General features: G+C 47.9%; 1 long non-coding RNA gene across 2 annotated transcripts in view; it reads right to left on the bottom strand.

The window, feature by feature from the left end:
* Window positions 1–2,285: 2,285 nt before the first annotated feature.
* Window positions 2,286–18,039, bottom strand: part of LOC137860297 (uncharacterized) — a 117,612-nt gene continuing 101,858 nt past the window's right edge. The window contains exon 4 of one of the 2 annotated variants that reach the window (XR_011098851.1): window positions 2,286–3,194. This is a non-coding gene — a long non-coding RNA (uncharacterized lncRNA). Of the gene's footprint in view, window positions 3,195–16,166; window positions 16,505–18,039 lie in introns of those variants that run through there. The other variant, XR_011098818.1, reaches the window with a different exon arrangement.

The following is an 18,039-nucleotide window of genomic DNA, read 5'->3' as shown; positions in this document are numbered from 1 at the left end:
GGTCATTTTGTTCTCCTTCGCCGAGCCTCAGGACCAGCCCTAAGGAACCGAAGAGAGAAAAACTTCAGCTCTGCAGGCAAATTCCTGCAGATCCCGTCCTCCAGCAGCGAGGGTACATCCAGTCCATAGATACTGACAGTGATGAAACGCATCTGAATGCACAGAGCTCGGAACAATTACTGCTGAGCAGCCTTCAGCACGCCACGAGCGAGAGAGAAAGGAAAAAAAAAATAAAAAATCTTCAACTATCTTTGGAAAGACGAACAATACTTCTCGTTATCAACACTTCAGTTAGTGCCGTACTTGCCCGAGCCCAATTAGAGCCAGAAAAGGCAACTGGGAATGAGCAGGATCGGAGCAACCCCAGATAATGGGACAGGATTTAAAAAAAAAAAAAAAAACACTCCAAAAGCAATGAACTGATTTGGCATTCGTCAGCCTGTCGGTAACGAGTAAAGGCAGATTTCAAATCTAAATTCAAGTCAAATGATTCTGGAGAAAATGAATGTGTCAGGGCATCCATCCCAAGGGTCGCTGATGGGTTCTCCTTCATCTTCCTCTCCTGCAGCTCCTGGTCATCCTCCTTCCTCCAGCTTTTAAGGTTTGGTGTCCTTCCCCCTGTGCCATAACTGGGATCTCGATTGCTGCAGCTCCTTTTCCATGCTTTTCCACGCCAGTCCCTGCTTGAAGCTTCTAAATCTCTTTTAGAAGGACGTTAGCAGGACGTTCATTTTTTTACATGAAAAGGAGAAGCTTTGGGCTTTACGAGCGATCCGTCACCTCCTTCAACCTTTGGCCTCCTCCGTGGACCACAAAACCTGCGGCAGGCACCGACCCGATTTCAAGGGCTGCTTTTTTCCCCAGGAATAAACATGCAGACCCCCAAAAACATCAGGCAGAGAGCTGGAAGCCAGGAGATTCATTGTGGCTGGTGGCAGGGACTGGATCTGAGTTTGCTTTTGGTTCACGGCCACCCAAATAATGGCACAGCCTGAAAACCCTGCTGGCTGCTGCCACCACCATCATTTTTAGCCTCGCCTCGAACAAAGAATTGCAGCCAAACCCTTCGTCCTGCAGCACAGGACTTTTATAACCTGACTTCTGCTCACCGGAAAATTCCCTCACCTTAATTTTGGTGGTGTGGAAAGGCTTGGGGGGGAGGAAAGCACGGCTAAAAAACGCTGCCAGGGGCTGTGTGCACGAACAAAAGCGTGGCAGGCGCGTGTTGAAGGCAGCACTCGAAACAAGCCGCCCCTCCGTGCCTCCAGAGGAAGCCTCGGTGCCCTTGTTTCACGCTGCTCTGTACAATTTAGCTGGGTTTTGACCTTAAAGGACTTTGAAGCTTCTGGGTAATCCAGCTGTGATGAGATTTCATATTCCTTGATGAAACATTTGAAGCTGCTGTTCGGTTTGCTGATGGATCCTTTTATATATCCGTGTGCAAGGCAGAAGCTCCTTTTCTTTTTTTCTTTTTTTTTTTTTTTTTCTGAAGATGAAGGGCACCCAGTGGACACCAGGCAAGCTTCAGAATAATTGTTCGACAACAAAGGGCATTTCTTTCTCCATCTTAAGACGCCGGCCTGATGGCTTTGCCGTGCTGTGGACAGCCAGAATCCTCATCTGTCAAAAAGTGGAGACTGTGCTGGCTTCTCAGCCTTATTTTATTTTATTTTTATTTTTTATTTTTTTCATTAGCCAACTTCAGCTGCTCCTGAAAGGGAATCTAAACCTTAAATCCCAGAAACTCCTGAGATGTCCGACGTAGACCTGGCTCCTCCTGCCAAATAACATTTCAGCTTGACATCTCATGGGTACCAAGGATGCTCACCCATCAGCTGAAGGTCTCGGAGAAGAAATACGTGACTTTTCTCTGCAGGTTTGTCTCATCACTCCTGCACTGCCCGTGCACTCACATTTACAGATCCATCACTGCCTTCAGCTGCGACCTCTCAGCACCAAATTCGGTTGAAGTCCTCGAGTCTTTGTGCTGAGCATCCTTCCAACTTGGCCTTCTTCCCCCTCCATCCATGCAGCCATCCCCTTCCCACCTCACATCCCAACCACCACAGCAGTTTTTCTTCCAGCTCTGATGAAAACCTTTGTTATTCCATCCCTGTGTATTCAGAATATCACCACAAAGCCCACATCCTCAGCTCCTGGCTTTCTCCATGCCATTCTCCTTTCCTCTACCAGGAATAAGAAATATGTATCTATTTTAAGACTATTTTAGAAATGGGAAGGATGGAAGAGGTTCACCCCAAAGGTTTTCCTTTGATTTCTTCTCACTAACTAGCTTTGATTCACAACCTGCTTAAAAGTTGTCAGTGACAGGATCCAGGACCATCAGCCTGCACCTAAATCATGAGACCTCCTTGGTACTGATAGGAAATTTGCCTCTAAAGACAGCACCCGCTGTGTTCGGTCCTTTGTGTGCAAGCACCAAGCAGATCCCTGGGAAATTCAAGTCCAGTCATCCTGCTCGTCTCCTTTTCTCCCCCAAATCTCGCTTTGCTTGTGAGTGTGAGCTCTGATTTCTCCTCAAACCAGGACTGGCAACAGTGGTGACAAACAGCCGCTCATCACTTCGGGCTCAGAATATCCCTGGGAGCCAAATGCCATCGAGCTCCACACACCCAAGGCTTGGAGGGGGGGAACGATCTGCAAAAGATCATTCAGCAGCCACAGACACGGCCCTGAGCTCAACCTGAGCCCAGCAGCCAGCTCTCACCTCCTCCGGATGACATCCTCTTATCAGCACGGCCTTTTTATACACAGGCTAACGTATTTCTTCATCTTCCCAGCCTGCGTTGGCCTCAGACTACTGCAGCAAAACCAAAAAGCCGCCGTGCATTAAGAGCATCCAGGAGGAAGCGCTCCTGAGATTCCTCTGCCTCTCTGGCTGCTCTCTGATGCCCAGGAGGAAGTCAGGCTCAGGTCAGTCAATGCCAAAAAAAAAAAAAAAAAAAAGTAAAGAAAAGCAAAGAAAAAAAGTAGGTCGAGCAATTCACATTTGCTGAAAAGGACAAAGAACACTGCGGATTTTTATTACCTTATGCAAGCGCTACCAAATATCCGAGGCATCCTTTTTATCTGATTCAAATCCCACATGAGTAATCCGTGATTAAATTTAGTGGGTGTGAAATTTCATTAGGTCGTTCAATTTTAAGCATATTGGATAATGAAGTTCTGTCGTCCTTCAGAATTAAGAAGAAAAAAAAAAAAATTAATACTGTGATTTTTTTTATCTCGCTTCCAGCCTCCCCCCATCTGCGAGATGATCCCCATTCATGTAAAACGTCGCTGGTGCGGGCACGAGGCACGTGGCCTGATCTATCAGGAGAGGTTAACTGCGTGTAAACGCTGGCAGACAGCGAGGAGGAGAGCGAAAGAACCCCGTGGTTTCCCTTGTCAAAGGCTAAAACCGAAGCAGACTTCACCTGATGTTGCTGGAGCACAAACACAGCTCGGAAACGCAGCTCTGCTTGAAACGGAGCCACGGAGCAGCCAACGCTTTTACGAGCTACGGCGGAGTTCTCGAAAAGATCACAATTTCTTGGGGAAAAAAAAATAAAAATCTTTGGGCTAATTCACAACTATCACAGGCGATCCTGTTTCTGTTAGCACGGGGAAGATGTTAATAGCTCGCAGATGCCACGTGAAGTCTTAACTTGCCCAAGAGCCGGCCAACGCAAAGAGAAGCCACCGGCTCGCTCCCTACAAAAAGGGTCTTGCTGAAAGAAAAACGGAGAATTTGGGGAGTTTTGCTTGTTTTTTAAAATCCCGCTTTTTCGAAACCGCTGTCTGAAATCGTGCTTTGTAAAATGGAAACTCTGGGATGGTTTTATAAGACCCGTGGTGCAACTACGGGGGCAGAATCATGGGATCAGCCTGTGCAAGCCAACCTCCAGCAACCGAACCGTAAATCGCCCTGAATTTCACAATTAGGACAAATAAACACTGCTCCTTTCCCCCTCCGCAAGAGTATACAGTTAACTTTCTCAATCTGTGGATGATAAGTACGAACTATTTGGGAAGAATCCAGCTGAGAAAGCATTCCGGGACTGCCACGCTTCGTCTTGCTGCATTTTCAAGGCAAACAGATGAATCCAGTCTCTGCCAGTACAAATAAATAATATCTATATGCACACAGGAACAATGAATTTTCATCTCGACGTCCTTCACCAAAGCATGATGACAAATAATCAGTTGGGAAACGGGAGCCGTCGATTCTGCCTTAATCATGTGTTTAGTTTCAGCGCGGCAGCAGTTGCAGTATTTGTCCCGTTCTCCTAAATGGCTACCAGCTGTTTTCGGGGAATGAACTGAAGACAGCAAACACCAATCTGCTTCCTACATCCTCCTGCACTTCATTGCTGGATAGTTTTACCGAGAAAGAAGGGGAAAAAAAGCTCAGTGAAGAAGCAGAAGCATCAAGAAAAAGATCACGCCTGGACGGACATTGCTCAACGGCACAAGACTCACACGTCTTGACCTGGACTGGAAATTCACACCAAAGTCACCCCCCCCATGTTAACCAGCTCCCCCTGGGAGTTTATTTTGGTCTCCTGGAGAAGAAGTTGAGAGGTACCAGCCAGGCACCAAATGCAAAATAAATTAAGTGATACGGAATAGCGAAAAGCCAACAGGTCAACCTGCAACTGCGTAGCCATAGCCCTGGTGAGCTTCTTGGCATCAGAGAAGGGTTTGGGTTGGAAGGGACCTCAAAAATCACCTAATTCCAACCTCTACCCCCAGCCCAGGCTGCTCCCAGCCCCATCCAGCCTGGGCTTGAGCACTGCCAGGGTTGGGGCACCCCCAGCTCCTCTGGGCAGCCCTCTTCAGTCAGCATCTGCCTTCTGGCCAAGCTCTACTGCATCCCCCCTCAGCTTCCTCCAAACCTGCATCCTTCACCCACCGAAACCCTCATCCCCTTCCAGATGCTGCTTTACCCGACTTCTCCTGCCCAGAGTCTCTTTCCAATCCCCTCTGGTTTAATGTCACAGGGTGGACTTCGCTGTGTCTTTACCAGCAGCTCTGCTCCCACGTGCCCAAGAGCAGGTTGTCTTGGCCAAGGCTGAAGGACTCGAGTACGACCCTTGATCAAGGAAGGCTGAATTCCATAGGGAACAAGTCCAGAGATATGTCTGAGATGTGCAAAGGGAGCTTGGTGATGTCTCTGCCACTCTCTGTCACCTCCAAAGGCTGATGGCAATGTGGAAGGTCCCTGATGATGGGGAAAAAGGAACCACCTCACCCATCTGGTGACATTTCCATCGAGGAAATGGCCTCAAGCTGTGCCACGGGAGGTTTAGGTTGGGTATTTCTTCACTGGAAGGGTTGTGAGGCATGGGAACGGGCTGCCCAGGGACGTGGTGGAGTCACCATCCCTGGAGGTCCTTCAAAGGCATATTGAAGTGGTACTTAAGGACTTGGTTTCATGGTAGACTTGGCAGCGTTAACGGTAGGACTTGATGATCTTAGAGGTCTTGTCCAACCTAAATGAGCCTGAGTTTATCTTCACCAAGGGCAAAGAGGAACTTGGGAACGCCAGTCCCGTCAGCCTCACCTCTGTATCCATGAAACAAATCCTTCTGGAAACCATAACCAGGCACGTGAAGGGTAAGAAGGTGACTGGGGACAGCCACCACGGATTTGGGAAGCACAAATCATGCCCGACTGATGCCCTCACCAGTAAGACAACTGGCTCAGCAGCTGATGAGAGCACAGCATGCAGCATCCTGACTCCAGCACCTGTAATTCCTGGAATTGGGAATTACAAATGGATCAGGAGGACTACAAGCTGCCTTTGCTCTGCCAGAAAAGAAGGCAAATGGGAGACCTTAATATCACCTGCAGCTCCCTGCTGGGGGCTTAGAGGGAAGATGGAGCCAGGCTCTGCTTGGAAGCACGCAGCGAAATCATGAGCTAAAATGGGCACAGGTTGCTGCAAGCACAATTCGACTCGATATTAGGAAGAAACATCCACAGGAGGGGTGAAACGGCGGCCCAGAGGGTAGGGAAATATCCCTTCTTGGCAATATGTGAAGCTCAATTGGATACGACTCCACATCTAACTTTGAAGTTGGCTTTGCTTTGAGCCAGGAGCTGGGAAAAAAAAAAAAAGATCTTCAGAGAGTCCTTCTAAACTAAATTATTCTAGGATTTAATATATTAGCCAGAGAGTTTCTGACACAGAATTATTTAATAATTGCTATTTTATGCTTTCTCTCTTCCCCTCTTGCACTTCAGTCCCTGCTTTTTCTGTCTTCCCTCTCTCCCTCCAAATGGTATCTTTTCATTCCACACTTGCAATTAAGGCAAGCATGGCTTTATATGAAATTTACAGGAGATAGCACTCCTATTTTTCACCTGAATTTGGAAGCTAAGAGGTGCTGGATTCATTTTGGGCACTGCGCTGCGAGTGGTGTCGAGTACCTCCCGTTATTAGGAGGAACGGTGGCAATGAAGAGCACGGTGCAGGGAAAGCACTAAGTCAGTCTGCACTCATTTGCCTGGTAATAGGTAATAAATTACAATATGGTAATAGCTTTAATCATTCCTGTTGAAGCTAATTTACTCTATTTTTTTTTTCAGTGTGGGCAGTCGTACACCTAAGCTTAATGAAAAAGGTAAATAAACCACAGCGGAATGATGGCACACAGAGCTGTCAGTCAGCAACAGAGCTTCTCCACTGTTTGCTAATGACTTACAGCACAGAGCTGTCTTAGACCCGAGGACCCGAACCACAAACAGAATTCCCCCGGCGAATTACGTTTGCCAGCGAGCGGCGTGAAGTGGAGCTTTATGATTTGATGCGAGGATCGTACATCAGAGCCTTTCTCTCCCTGTCCAAGGAGCCGCATGCACTTTGGAAAATTAACTGCAAATCAAGTGTAGATGGTCTGGCAGGCAAAAAAAAAAATAGAGATAGTGAAATGACAACGCTATTAAATTAATAGTTTGGCAGGGGATGAAGGAAACTCACACAAAACAAGGGTAGAAGAGTAGACTCCCAGCACGCTGGAAGGCACACGAGCATCTGCCCTCTGCAGCATCCCTGTCCGCTCCCGGACCCCAAACGTCCTGGCACACATGCTGCTGCTATCGCTGAGCACTCAATTAAAAGATAGCAGCTCACTGCCCGTTTTAACGAGGGGGAAAACACGCGTTGCCTGAACCGACCCAGGCGCGGTGTCCTGGACAGGGTGTACTTTCTGTCTCCCACTGGAACTGATTTGTGCTGTTGCTGTGAGGCATCGATAACAACAGCCCGCACTGCACGGCCAAGAAAGGACATTTGGTCTTGCTGTCCTGATTCAGTGATAGTGGCCAGGGACAGAGGAGGTCACAGCCCTTCCTAAAAGCCAGCAGTGATGCGCTGTAGCACTGAGAAGTTGCCCTGTGGGCGCAGAGGAGGGCTGGACACTTGGGCAAGGTGAAAATATCCCCCAGCAGTTCCCTTTGCCCATGGAAGAGGCTATTTTTTTTGTATTAATCTGCTGCAGCCCCAACTCTCTACTAGTCATCAGAAGAAAAATGAAAAGCCACTAAATATGTATTAATAAACCAAAATGAGAAGTATGAAAGGAAACGTGCCGGTAACATGCATGAACAAAATCAGCCAGATCAGAGAGGACCGTAGGGAATTTAGGAGGGGGAAAAATGTACAAAGTTTGGTGAATAAGCAATGACAACCAACAAAATCCACTCCTGATGAGTGTAAACCAATGCATATTGGGACAAAAAAAGAACATCTGAAGTACTGAATGAGCTATGTCCAAGGGAAGAGACTGGCTCAGCAGTGCCAGGATGAAGGGAAGCGTCTGCTCAGTGAGCAGCTGGGGTCCAAGAAAGCAAATGAGACCTTACAATGCACAAGGCAAGGCATTGGGGAGCAGAGCGAGCAGTGCTTTGCTCTCCTCTGGGCTCTCTGTGTGGTGCCAGGCTCTTCAGCTCTAAAGGAGTATTACAAAATTAATGGGGATCGGGGAAGGGCAGCAAAAGCACAAGAAAAGGCTCAGTGACACTCAGACCTCGGTAACTCGAGGGCAGTTCACTTTAGAAAGGAGACAAGAAGGAAGGATACAGTAGAGATGAAATTACCAGCCTGGCACAAAATGAACAAGGCACCATTGAATGAAGACAAAAGGTGATTAATACCGAAGCAGTTTTAAGAAACACTTCTTGGAAAGTCCTCTCCAGACTACGCAACCTACGTCAAAAATTTAATAAATATCTGAGGTACCTGAGTCAATAATTAGTGAAGAACTCATCCGCCATAGAAAGAGCTGGAAGATTTCATACCAGAGAGCTTAAAGCAAAATACTAGAGCCCAGTGTGAGATCTAATATCTGTATTTGGAGAGGGAAAAGTCCTCCGTGTCTTCTCACCAGGCCTCTGCAGCACCTGGTGCTTGTCCTGCTATGGGGAGGAGGAACCAGATGGACCACGAGGACCTGCTCCAGACCAGCAATTCCTGGGCTCTCAGCTTGTCCCACACTTGAAAGACATGATTATAAATACTATAGGTGGTGAAATGAGGAACACATCTAAAAATGAAGTACGCTTTCAGGCTTTCCAGCAGAGGTCAATAAACAGGACAACTGCTTTTCATACAGTTCCAGGCAGCTTCGCAGGATCCTTCTGGTGTTTTATTTCCCAAACGCACCAGAGGATAAAAAGGTTATGAAAAGGGACATAAAAGTAAAGATCTGAAGAGCTTCAGCATAAGCAAAAAGTCCTCCTACAGTGACTGTGAGGCCGGGGGCACCCCCGATGAGAGCCTCCCCTGCAGGCCGAGCAGCCCCAGCTCTCCTCATGGCAGAGGTGCTCCAGGCCTCTCTCGCCCCGGGAGCACCCTCACGGACCAATTAAAAGCATCACCCCGAATTTAGCCTTCATATTTTTGTCTAAACTTCTTCCTTCTCTCTCCTCTCCTTCATTACAGGTGCCAAACGTGACCCCCAGCTTGCTCTGCTCATCCTTACGGTTCCCATGGCAGCCTTGCCAAGCCCGGCGAGATGATTTCACGGGGCCGACAGGTCAGCGAACATTTCTTTTCCCTGCCACGTACTTCACTGAACTCCTTGTGCAGTCAGAAAACTCATTGAAGTAGGAGCTAAACCAAAGCTGAACCCAGAGATTCATCCACCACCTCAACCTCTCCACTAGTTTTAAGCCCGTATTTTGGACCAGCTCCTCTAAATGCCAGCACGTAAACACCGAGCAGGCTTCATGCTCCCAGCACCAAGCCATCGAATGTCCCAGCCAAGTGACACCAGCTTCTGTCGTGGCCTTTATCCTCTCCCAGTACAAAAAATACACTGCCTTCTTTCAGTAGGAAATTACAGCTGGGCTGGTAGTCACGGCCTGGAACCAGGCACGAGACGGTGTCAGGATTATTTTCTGTGACCACAGGCCGAAGAGGAGATGGCATTTCTCTGCGGGCACTTCTGCAAATGGCTTTGTACCTCAAAGTCCGGACGTCTCACCTGAGCGAGATGCTACGAGGGCTCGGCTGCCGTGTGTGGGATGATTCTGCCTTAAAATGTGCCGTCACAAGAGCGAAAGAGGAGCAAGTGCTGTGCTCCTTACAGTAGCTGTCTTCCAGAACTATATATAACCTGTGTAACTCAATAACCTGTTTTATTGGAGTGTATAATGAAATCAGTGTCACAGGGCTGAATTCATATTCCATGACAGCGTAAATTCGCCTGCAGTAGCTTGAGAGATGGCATTTTGAGTCCAAACCTCAGCACGCACCCATCACCCCACAATTATTTTATCTCCCGTGCACCTTTCTGAAATGATTTTTTGTTTGTTTTGGGGGCTTTTTTTGCTGATCAGAAGTAGTACCGAGGAACAGGCTTGCCAAATTAAGAATCTTTACACGGAGGTCTACAATCAGTTATTATACAGAGGTTCACGTGCCTTCACCTCCAACGTATTTCATAGAAATTAATCATTTATGATTAGCTAATTATGTGGGGTGAGGTTCATGGCACCTGATAGTCGTACCTTTGCTGGGATGAGCAACCCACAAGAAAATCCTTCTTCTCTCCAGCCTGTTTGGGGCTCGTGCACAGACCCTTTGTCCTGACACCCACTCGGGCCAGGAAAGAAGAGCCCAGCTCCCAGCTGACACCAGTTTGGCTTTTTTGATTGTTTTTTTATTTTTTTTTTACCAGACACTAAGCTGAATATGCACCTATCAGCCTTACAGAGCTAATAAACACATTTCAGCTTCGAGCGCTGCCGCATACGGAACCTGCACTAGCCGTTTATTCTGAAACAATCTTTTTCATTGTCTTTTTAGGGTGGTTTTCCGATTATTAAGCCCTAAACAAAGCACGATATCAACATGGGTTGACCAGCTCAACCTGCTCGCGGCCACACAGCTGTCCCGCTGCCGTTGTGAAAGAGTTTGCCCTCATAATATAATGCACCAACGTCCAAAAAGAACAAATGATTTGCAAAGTACCTAAGCTCATGCTGCGATTTCTCCTAATAGGGATGCATTTGAAGCATTTGCTTGAATGTCTTTTTAGGAGTGATGCAACACAAAGCCCCGAAACCCACAGTGACTCTAACCCCAAAAGCAGCCGGGCATGTCTACGTAGACTGACATGGTCCTGCTGGATGCCAAGGGCCCCATAGGGGCAAGATACAACCCAACAAACCACGGTGGATTAAAATCATGCCCCAGAAGCCCGGTCAGTACTATTTGGGAAAATAAATAAATAAATAAACGAGTCCTAAAGAATCTCACCACCATTTTCACTTTAAAGCCACAGAGTAACCTGAAAGTGGAGGAAAGGCCGCGATGGCATTACGCACTCTTATTACTCAAGCTCTCATCGTTGTGACTTTCAAAAGGTTCCTTCGCTTTTGAGACCCTTCCTCCAGCTCAGCCAGGTTTGCTTTATAAATAACGAGGAGTGCCATTTAATCGCGTTAAATAAATGGTGGCATTAGGGATGTCTAGGGAAACTTACCGGAACAGACCCTCAACGTTTCACAAAAGAATTAAAAGGAAAGAGTTCCAAGACATTAGCATGATTGTGAGTTGGTTTCCTACCTGCTTGATAATGCTTTCAAGCAATTTTCCAAAAAGCTTTTTGGTGTAAGTCGTGCAGGCTTTCAGGAGATTAAAGAAAATGTAGATGTGGGTTCCTTTTCAAAGGGAACAGAAATGGGATAAAACTAATTTATGAGTTGTCAGGGCCATAGCCTGGCCAAGCCAGACTTAAGACTGAGGATTTTTCCAAGAGGTTTCGGGAAGAGGCACTGCGATTGCTGGTAGGGCAGGCAGGGATCTCCTGCCCGGCGCTGCTTTCAGATCGTGCCATTTACATATGCGAGGGGGTCAGGAGGGATTAAGAAAGTAAATGTATCACCTGATTAGGCATGCAAGTTGAAGACGTTCGCAGGAGTTATTCAATGAATATTCAAGAAGGTCTTTGAGTCCCAGAGGTTGAGTTGTACGCACGCAATTAATGAGTATGTAGCAGAAGTCCGGGCACAAAACCTAAAACCCGGCATGTATGCACAAAGTAACAAGGTGAAAGCTGAATTTTTTGATGTTGTAAATCACCTTTGCTGCTTTTTCTTGTCGAAATAGTCAGAAAATAAGGGGAATACACGCAGGCGAGGAAGGAAAATGTATGACCTGATAGTAGCATGCGTGCTACTTACTGTGCGTTCATTTTTAACCGAAACAGATGAGTTTTCCTCATTATTCTTCTTACTTTGTGCAACAGTTAGTTGAGGACAATATCACACTGCACTGCTTTAGTGATCTACCTGGGACACGATGCGGGGAGCTTCTATGATCACCACCTGCTTGCTCTGATTCACATTTTGCTTCTTATGAGGAACCTCATTTAATTAGGACACTGCAGCACAGACTTGCTCCACTGCAAGACCAAGCCGGCTTTCCAAGAAGAAAGCTGAGCTCAACTTTTGTTAATTGGAATATATTTACCCTAATAAGGTGGGCTTTTTGAGGTGAGATAGGAAATCCTCTGGGTGATGGTCTCATAGGCGTGTTGGTGGAAGCAACGTCAGCAGAAAAGCCAAGACGAACCTAGGAGAGGAAAGAGCCCTGAGCGGCTTCTGCTTGTCCTGCCTTCTTTCAGCTGTTTCATTCTCACCCTGCTACCGAAGAAAACTGCGAGCAGCTTTTTATATCTCTGCTAATTGCACATTCTAGGAAAACAAAGCCATGTAACGCTCATCATACACAACGCGCGCAGCGGCATGAATGGGGACGTGCTTGAAATCAGACGGCGCTGCTTCTCCTTCCCCCTCGCTGCGGGGTGACTCACCATCAGGAATTTGAGAGGATGTGAGAGTCCATTGACGAAGCAGCACCAGCTGCAGAAACTTTTTGTCTACAAATCCTATAAACTTTGGGGGAAAAAAATTGAGAAATCCAGCGTTCGGACCGACAGTGCGGCAAAGGATGCTAAATCTTCCCGTACAAAACAGTGCTGCTGTTTGATTTCCACTGTGCCCATCCTAAATTTGGTGTTGTTTTTGTTTCTGGGGCTTGTCTGAATCCACACGGTGCATGCAGGGCATGTTATTCACGCTCCTCACCTGATCTCAGAAGCATATTTTGAAAAGCAGAAGGGAAAACACACAAAAAAAGCTGAAATTCTTCATTTCCACCGGTCTTATCCTTTCATGACCTGGCAGTGGAGTCAGGAGAAACCTTGCAAACCCACTAGACTATAAATAAATAGGAAAAACAGCCCAAAATATCCTCAAGCCTGGTGGTGATCGCCCTTAAAATGAGAGCATACAGGTTTCGGATCTTCTCAGAACTGAAGCTGTTTCTTCCCAATCCCGAATGAAAACCCTCGCCCTGGGACTACTGGATTGAAGGGGAAAATTAGCTCCTCTCCTCGCTCTTTGTTTCCTTTATTTTTTTTTCTCAGAAATGATGGAAATTAAACATTTGGGGTTGAATGGAATAATTTGTGTTAAACGCAACCAGACTGGCTGGCAGGCAAGCGGGGTGTTTGGGGAAGAATAAATATTAATTATTAGTCAAACCGAATGGAATTATTTTTATGTTTTCGGTTCGCCTGCCAAATGAAACATCGCTTCCGCAGCCCGGACCGAGGAGGAGGAGCAGGCAGAACAGGGGGTGAAAAATGGGGACAAAATGGGGCCATAAAGGGCCCCAAGCTTGGATCCCACACCCAAACCTCACGGGAGCGCTGGGAGAGCTGCAGAAGCCGTGCCAAAGGGCTGCAGGTTGGTGCTAATTAGGCTGGTCCTCGTTACCCCGGGCAGCAGCAGGAGCATCCCGCAGCACCTGGGTCGTGCACGTGGCACAAGCCGGGACCGAATTTGGGGCACCTGAGCCACAACTGGAAGCAAAATAGGTTTATTTGCCCAAAACCAGCTATTTTTGGCTTCCTCACGAAAATCACCGCAAAGGTTTCACTCCTTTGGGACGTTTCCCTTTCTGCCCCCACCCTGGTGAATACACCTGAAGTATTGTTAGAGGAAGAAACCCATTTTTAACCCGCAGTTTGAATTTATTTTTTTCACTGTGTAGGGCTCTTTTCTCTAACAGAATCCTGACTATTTGTTCCAATCAAAAAAAGTAATAATAATAACCTGCTAGAGAGAGGAAAGGGACACAAAGAGATGCTAACAAAAAGGGACATTTAACGACCCGAGCTGCTTTGGGTTTATTTTAGCTCCATGCCATTCTTCTCTGCTGCTGAATTTGCACTTCATCTCATCCCCCAGCATCTCAGATTTGTTTAAATATCCCTGCTTTGTGTTTCTGCTCGTATCTTCACAACCCCAGTCTTCAAGGAGAATTCACCAACGGGTTCAGCCCAGCCTTAGGAAAAGCCCCCAGGGTCCCCCCTGAAAGCATTAATTGCTTGCAAGGTCCTGCAACCTCCTCGCCTGCCCTTGCGGGGAGGGTGTTTGGAGAACCCAATCTACGACAACGTTATCTGACCTTTGGGCTTTTTTACACGGCGATTAAAACCATTAATTTATCCCCTGATACATGCGGAAAACCCAAAACCATGAAAGCAGGATGGGAAGCCACGCGTGCAGGGGGTTATCTGCTGCTTTGGGCAGCCTGCGTGCTGCAACGCCGCTCTTCCCAGCGCTCACAATCATTTCCAGCAAGCCCAACCAGTCGGTTATCTTATCACAACGGCATCCTCCACGAGATTAGCCAGGCATCCCAGTGCCCTGATTTATCTCCCGAGCCTTGGGTCCGGCGTGACACGCGCCTCCCCAGAAAGGCAGGTGAATTCTGCTCAGCCCTGCAATAAACAGAGCTGGCTTTTACGGCACGCGCTAAGTTTGCTCGCCTGTTTTAAATCAAATGGGGTTCCGACGTCTGCTTGAGCTTCTGCAATAAAAGGGCCAATGGTTAAAAAAAAAAAAGAGAGAAAAGCACTTAAGAGTCAGGCAAACGTTTCCTGAATTTAATATGGTTCATACGTAAGAGAAGCGTGGACTTGGATTCCAAAGCAGAGCCATTTCTGCTCAGCAAGAGCGCTCAGGCCTTGGGACGGGTTGCCCAGGGAGGTGGGGGAGTCCCCGTCCCTGGGGGTGTTCAAGGAGAGGTTGGACGTGGTGCTTGGGGACAGGGTTTGGTGGGGGGCATTGGTGGTAGGGGGACGGTTGGAAGGATCTTGGAGGTCTTCTCCAACCCTAATGACTCTAGGATCCTAAGCAGGAGGCTCGGCAGCTCTCTTTATCCATAGGATCGGGGTTTCAAAGGGCCCTCCCATCGGCAAATCCCCCCCAAACCCCTTCCCCCAGCAGCCAGGCAGAGTTTGTTATTCCAAAACCGAAGCACTTGGGAGTGCTCATCAAATAAATAAATATTAAGTACCTTGTAAATACCCCCTCGATGAGCGAGACGTGGCAAAACAGCCAAGAAAGGTTGAATACGCAAAAGCCTCGCAGACTCTCAAGGGAATTCGACATAAATAGCGATGAATAAACTATAAAGAAACCTCTCTATAAAGAGCTCTTTATTACAATGCATTAAATGAGCGCATATTTTCGACGAGGGCTCGTGCAGCAGTGCTCGTAAAAGCGTGGGGGCCACCATTTTGCTCGTAAAAGAGCGCAACGTTATGAATGTTTTATTAGGAACACTTGCCCAGATCGACACGCGACGGAGCCTGCCTGAGTTCCTTTTTCTTTCATTAAAAAATAAAAATAAAAAATGAAGAAAAACTTGAAGACGACGATGGGAACCCAAGGAATGGCACCTGGGTGCTGAGATGAACGCGGAGCCCGAGAAGGGATGGTTGGTGGCAAGGGTGCCTCTCCTCAAAAAAGACATCCCTTGGGCTCCGTAAGAAACACGTGGCTAGGGAATTGGTTATTCCCCTAATTACTTTTTTTTTTTTCCCTTAAACTGGGGAAAAGAAAACTCTACAAAAGGAACAAAGGCAGCAGAAAGCCCCAGGGGCAGCCCAGCAGTGAGAAAACTGGGGAAAGTTGGGACTCAGAAATGAGACCAAGCAGAAGGTTTATCACCACTGTAACCTGTACCAGGAGTGGGAGATGATGGAAACAGCACCCCAGCTGGTTTGACACTGAAAAAGGGGAGGCTTCGGGAAGAAATTGGGAAGAAATTCTGCCCTCTGAGGGTGCTGAGGGCCTGGCCTAGGCTGCCCAGAGGAGCTGGGCGTGCCCCAGCCCTGGCAGTGCCCAAGGCCAGGCTGGATGGGGCTGGGAGCAGCCTGGGCTGGGGGAACACGTCCCTAACCATGGCAGGGGGTGGAATTAGGTAGGCTTTAAGGTCCCTTCCAACCCAAACCCTTCTGTGATTCTGGGAGCGCTGGTGCCCGCAGAGCCAGCGTGGACGAGCGGACCATGACCAAAATGTAATTTATATGAAGACGTTTTGAATTTCCTCCAGCTACTCCAAAGTCAATAACGCAGAACAGCTCCTCGCTGCTTGTGCACAAAGGTTGCTGCAGAGTCTATGGTCTGATTATAATTACAGGACAGCATTTAAAATTAATCACCGCAATAGCCCACGTTCAGGGACACCGTGCGATTTAATTACATCCCTTGCTGTTCCAAGCACCTTCTCCTACCTGTGGTCTCTACAATTTCCATTCTGCCTACGTGTGGTTAAGAAAACGATACTCGGTGCAGGGTTTTAGTTTTGTTTTGTTTTTAATATGCCTTCAACTTCCAGAAGCCACACGTTTGTGCCCCGGTGTGATACAGCTGAAGGTGGTGGCTGTGCAAAACGAAGCATCTCCAACCAGAACTGCGGGGAACGCCAACAGGAAGCCTCTCCGGACAGCAGGGAGCAGCAGCAGAGTGTAGCAGGGACATCGTTGGCTCCCACGTCGCCTTCGGTCACCAAACCATCCCAATTCCATCACAGAGCGATGGCGTTGACGGCAAACACGGGGCAAGCCGCAGTCCTGGCTTCTCCACACGTGTTCTCCGTGGCAATTTGGAGCGAAGAGCATTTGCCTCAACGCTTCTTTTAAGGATTAACAAGGAATACAAATAAATGGAAATGAAACACGTAAATAAATATTTATATAAATACCAAGAGATTCCTTCTTCGATGATTTCACAGCCAAGCTGCCCTGTTGCCCCACCTCAAGGACTGATGACCTACCTCAATAGAAACTTTAGGGAAACACGGTGGGTTTTGGGGCTGTCTGTGCCCTCCACTTACAGATCAGTGGAATACCAAACAAAAAGCCGCGCTAAGTCTCCATAAATATGCAAATAACGTCCAAAGGAGATTAAAACCCTTCGTCCTGTTTATGTAACTAATGAGTTTGCGCACCGGCAACAAAAAGGCTTTCTCATTGGAACGGCTCCTTGAAGGTCATTTCTACCCAGCAATTTTTAAAGACCTCCAAACTTGTTATATAACAAAGACGGAGCTAAACATACGGCCTTGGGCTGGTTTGAATTAGCTCGCTTGTATCCACTGCGTTTCATCAATACGCACTGCCATAGTAACTGCTTCCTCTGCTGGAATGCTAATTACTCCCCTCCGCTTCCAGGAACAAGAGCATTAGACCTACAAAAAGATTCCTTTCTCCTCCTCTCATTAACTAGTTTTACTTGCTCAGCACATTAATGCAGAGCTCAGAACGATTACGGAGGGGCAGCAAATGAGCTGCATAAATCTGCTTGCTGTACACAGCAGCCGCGGGGACGCGGAGAGGAGCGAGGCTGGAGGAGAACCCAACGCTTCAGGGTTTGACCTCCTCGTCCCCCAAATCAGTATTGATTCTGGCACACAGCACGTCTCCTGTTCACCTGCAGGATTTAAGCGACCTTTTTTCGGCCGATGCAATGTGTTGGACGGGCAGTCCAAGGGAGCAAAGGCTTGTGGTTAGCAAGAAGGAACAGCGCGGGCATCAGCGGCACGATGTCCGCATGCACGGGGATGCTGTGGTCTGCAGAAACCTCCCTGTGAAACCCATTGATTTTCAGGAGAACGAAATAAAAACGTCTCTAGAAATAAGGCAATAAAACCCATCCAACGTTGTCAAATAAAGGCAGCTTGCCCTGTTTGCCAGCACCATGAGGAGTCATGACACCCACCGAACGTCTCCATCAAGGAGAATGCCAAGCCCTGCCGCTCGGTTATGGAAATTCAGGGCAACGTGCCCCGCCTGGTGAGGCTGCCCCGCTCTCTGTTTTCTTTGGAGAGCCACTTTGAAGGGATCTGCCAGGAGCTGGAGCCTCCTAGGACCACTAAGGACGTGCATGATGATGAAGAACCACGCGGTGCTTTGCAGCAGGAGGCGTTTGGTCTGTCCCACAACCAAAGGACACCTCTCCAAACATCATAAGGGGAGCAGCTTGTGGCTTGGGTTCACGTGGGCAGAGCTGAAGGCTGCCCCATGACCCTATTCCTCTTCTGGGGGAAGCAAAAGGGGTTTCTCCATGGCCAAAGCCCCAGGTGGGCTCCGTGTGCTGCAGGAAGGTGCCCGCAGGGACCTCCCCGCGCCGCCTCGAGTGGTAAATTAGCCAAGGGAGCCCCGGGGAGCT

This window comes from Anas acuta, chromosome 1 (assembly GCF_963932015.1).
Source record: "Anas acuta chromosome 1, bAnaAcu1.1, whole genome shotgun sequence".
NCBI lineage: Eukaryota > Metazoa > Chordata > Aves > Anseriformes > Anatidae > Anas > Anas acuta.
The sequence above is the reverse complement of the archived record's forward strand: the minus strand, read 5'-3'. Positions and strand labels throughout refer to the sequence as shown.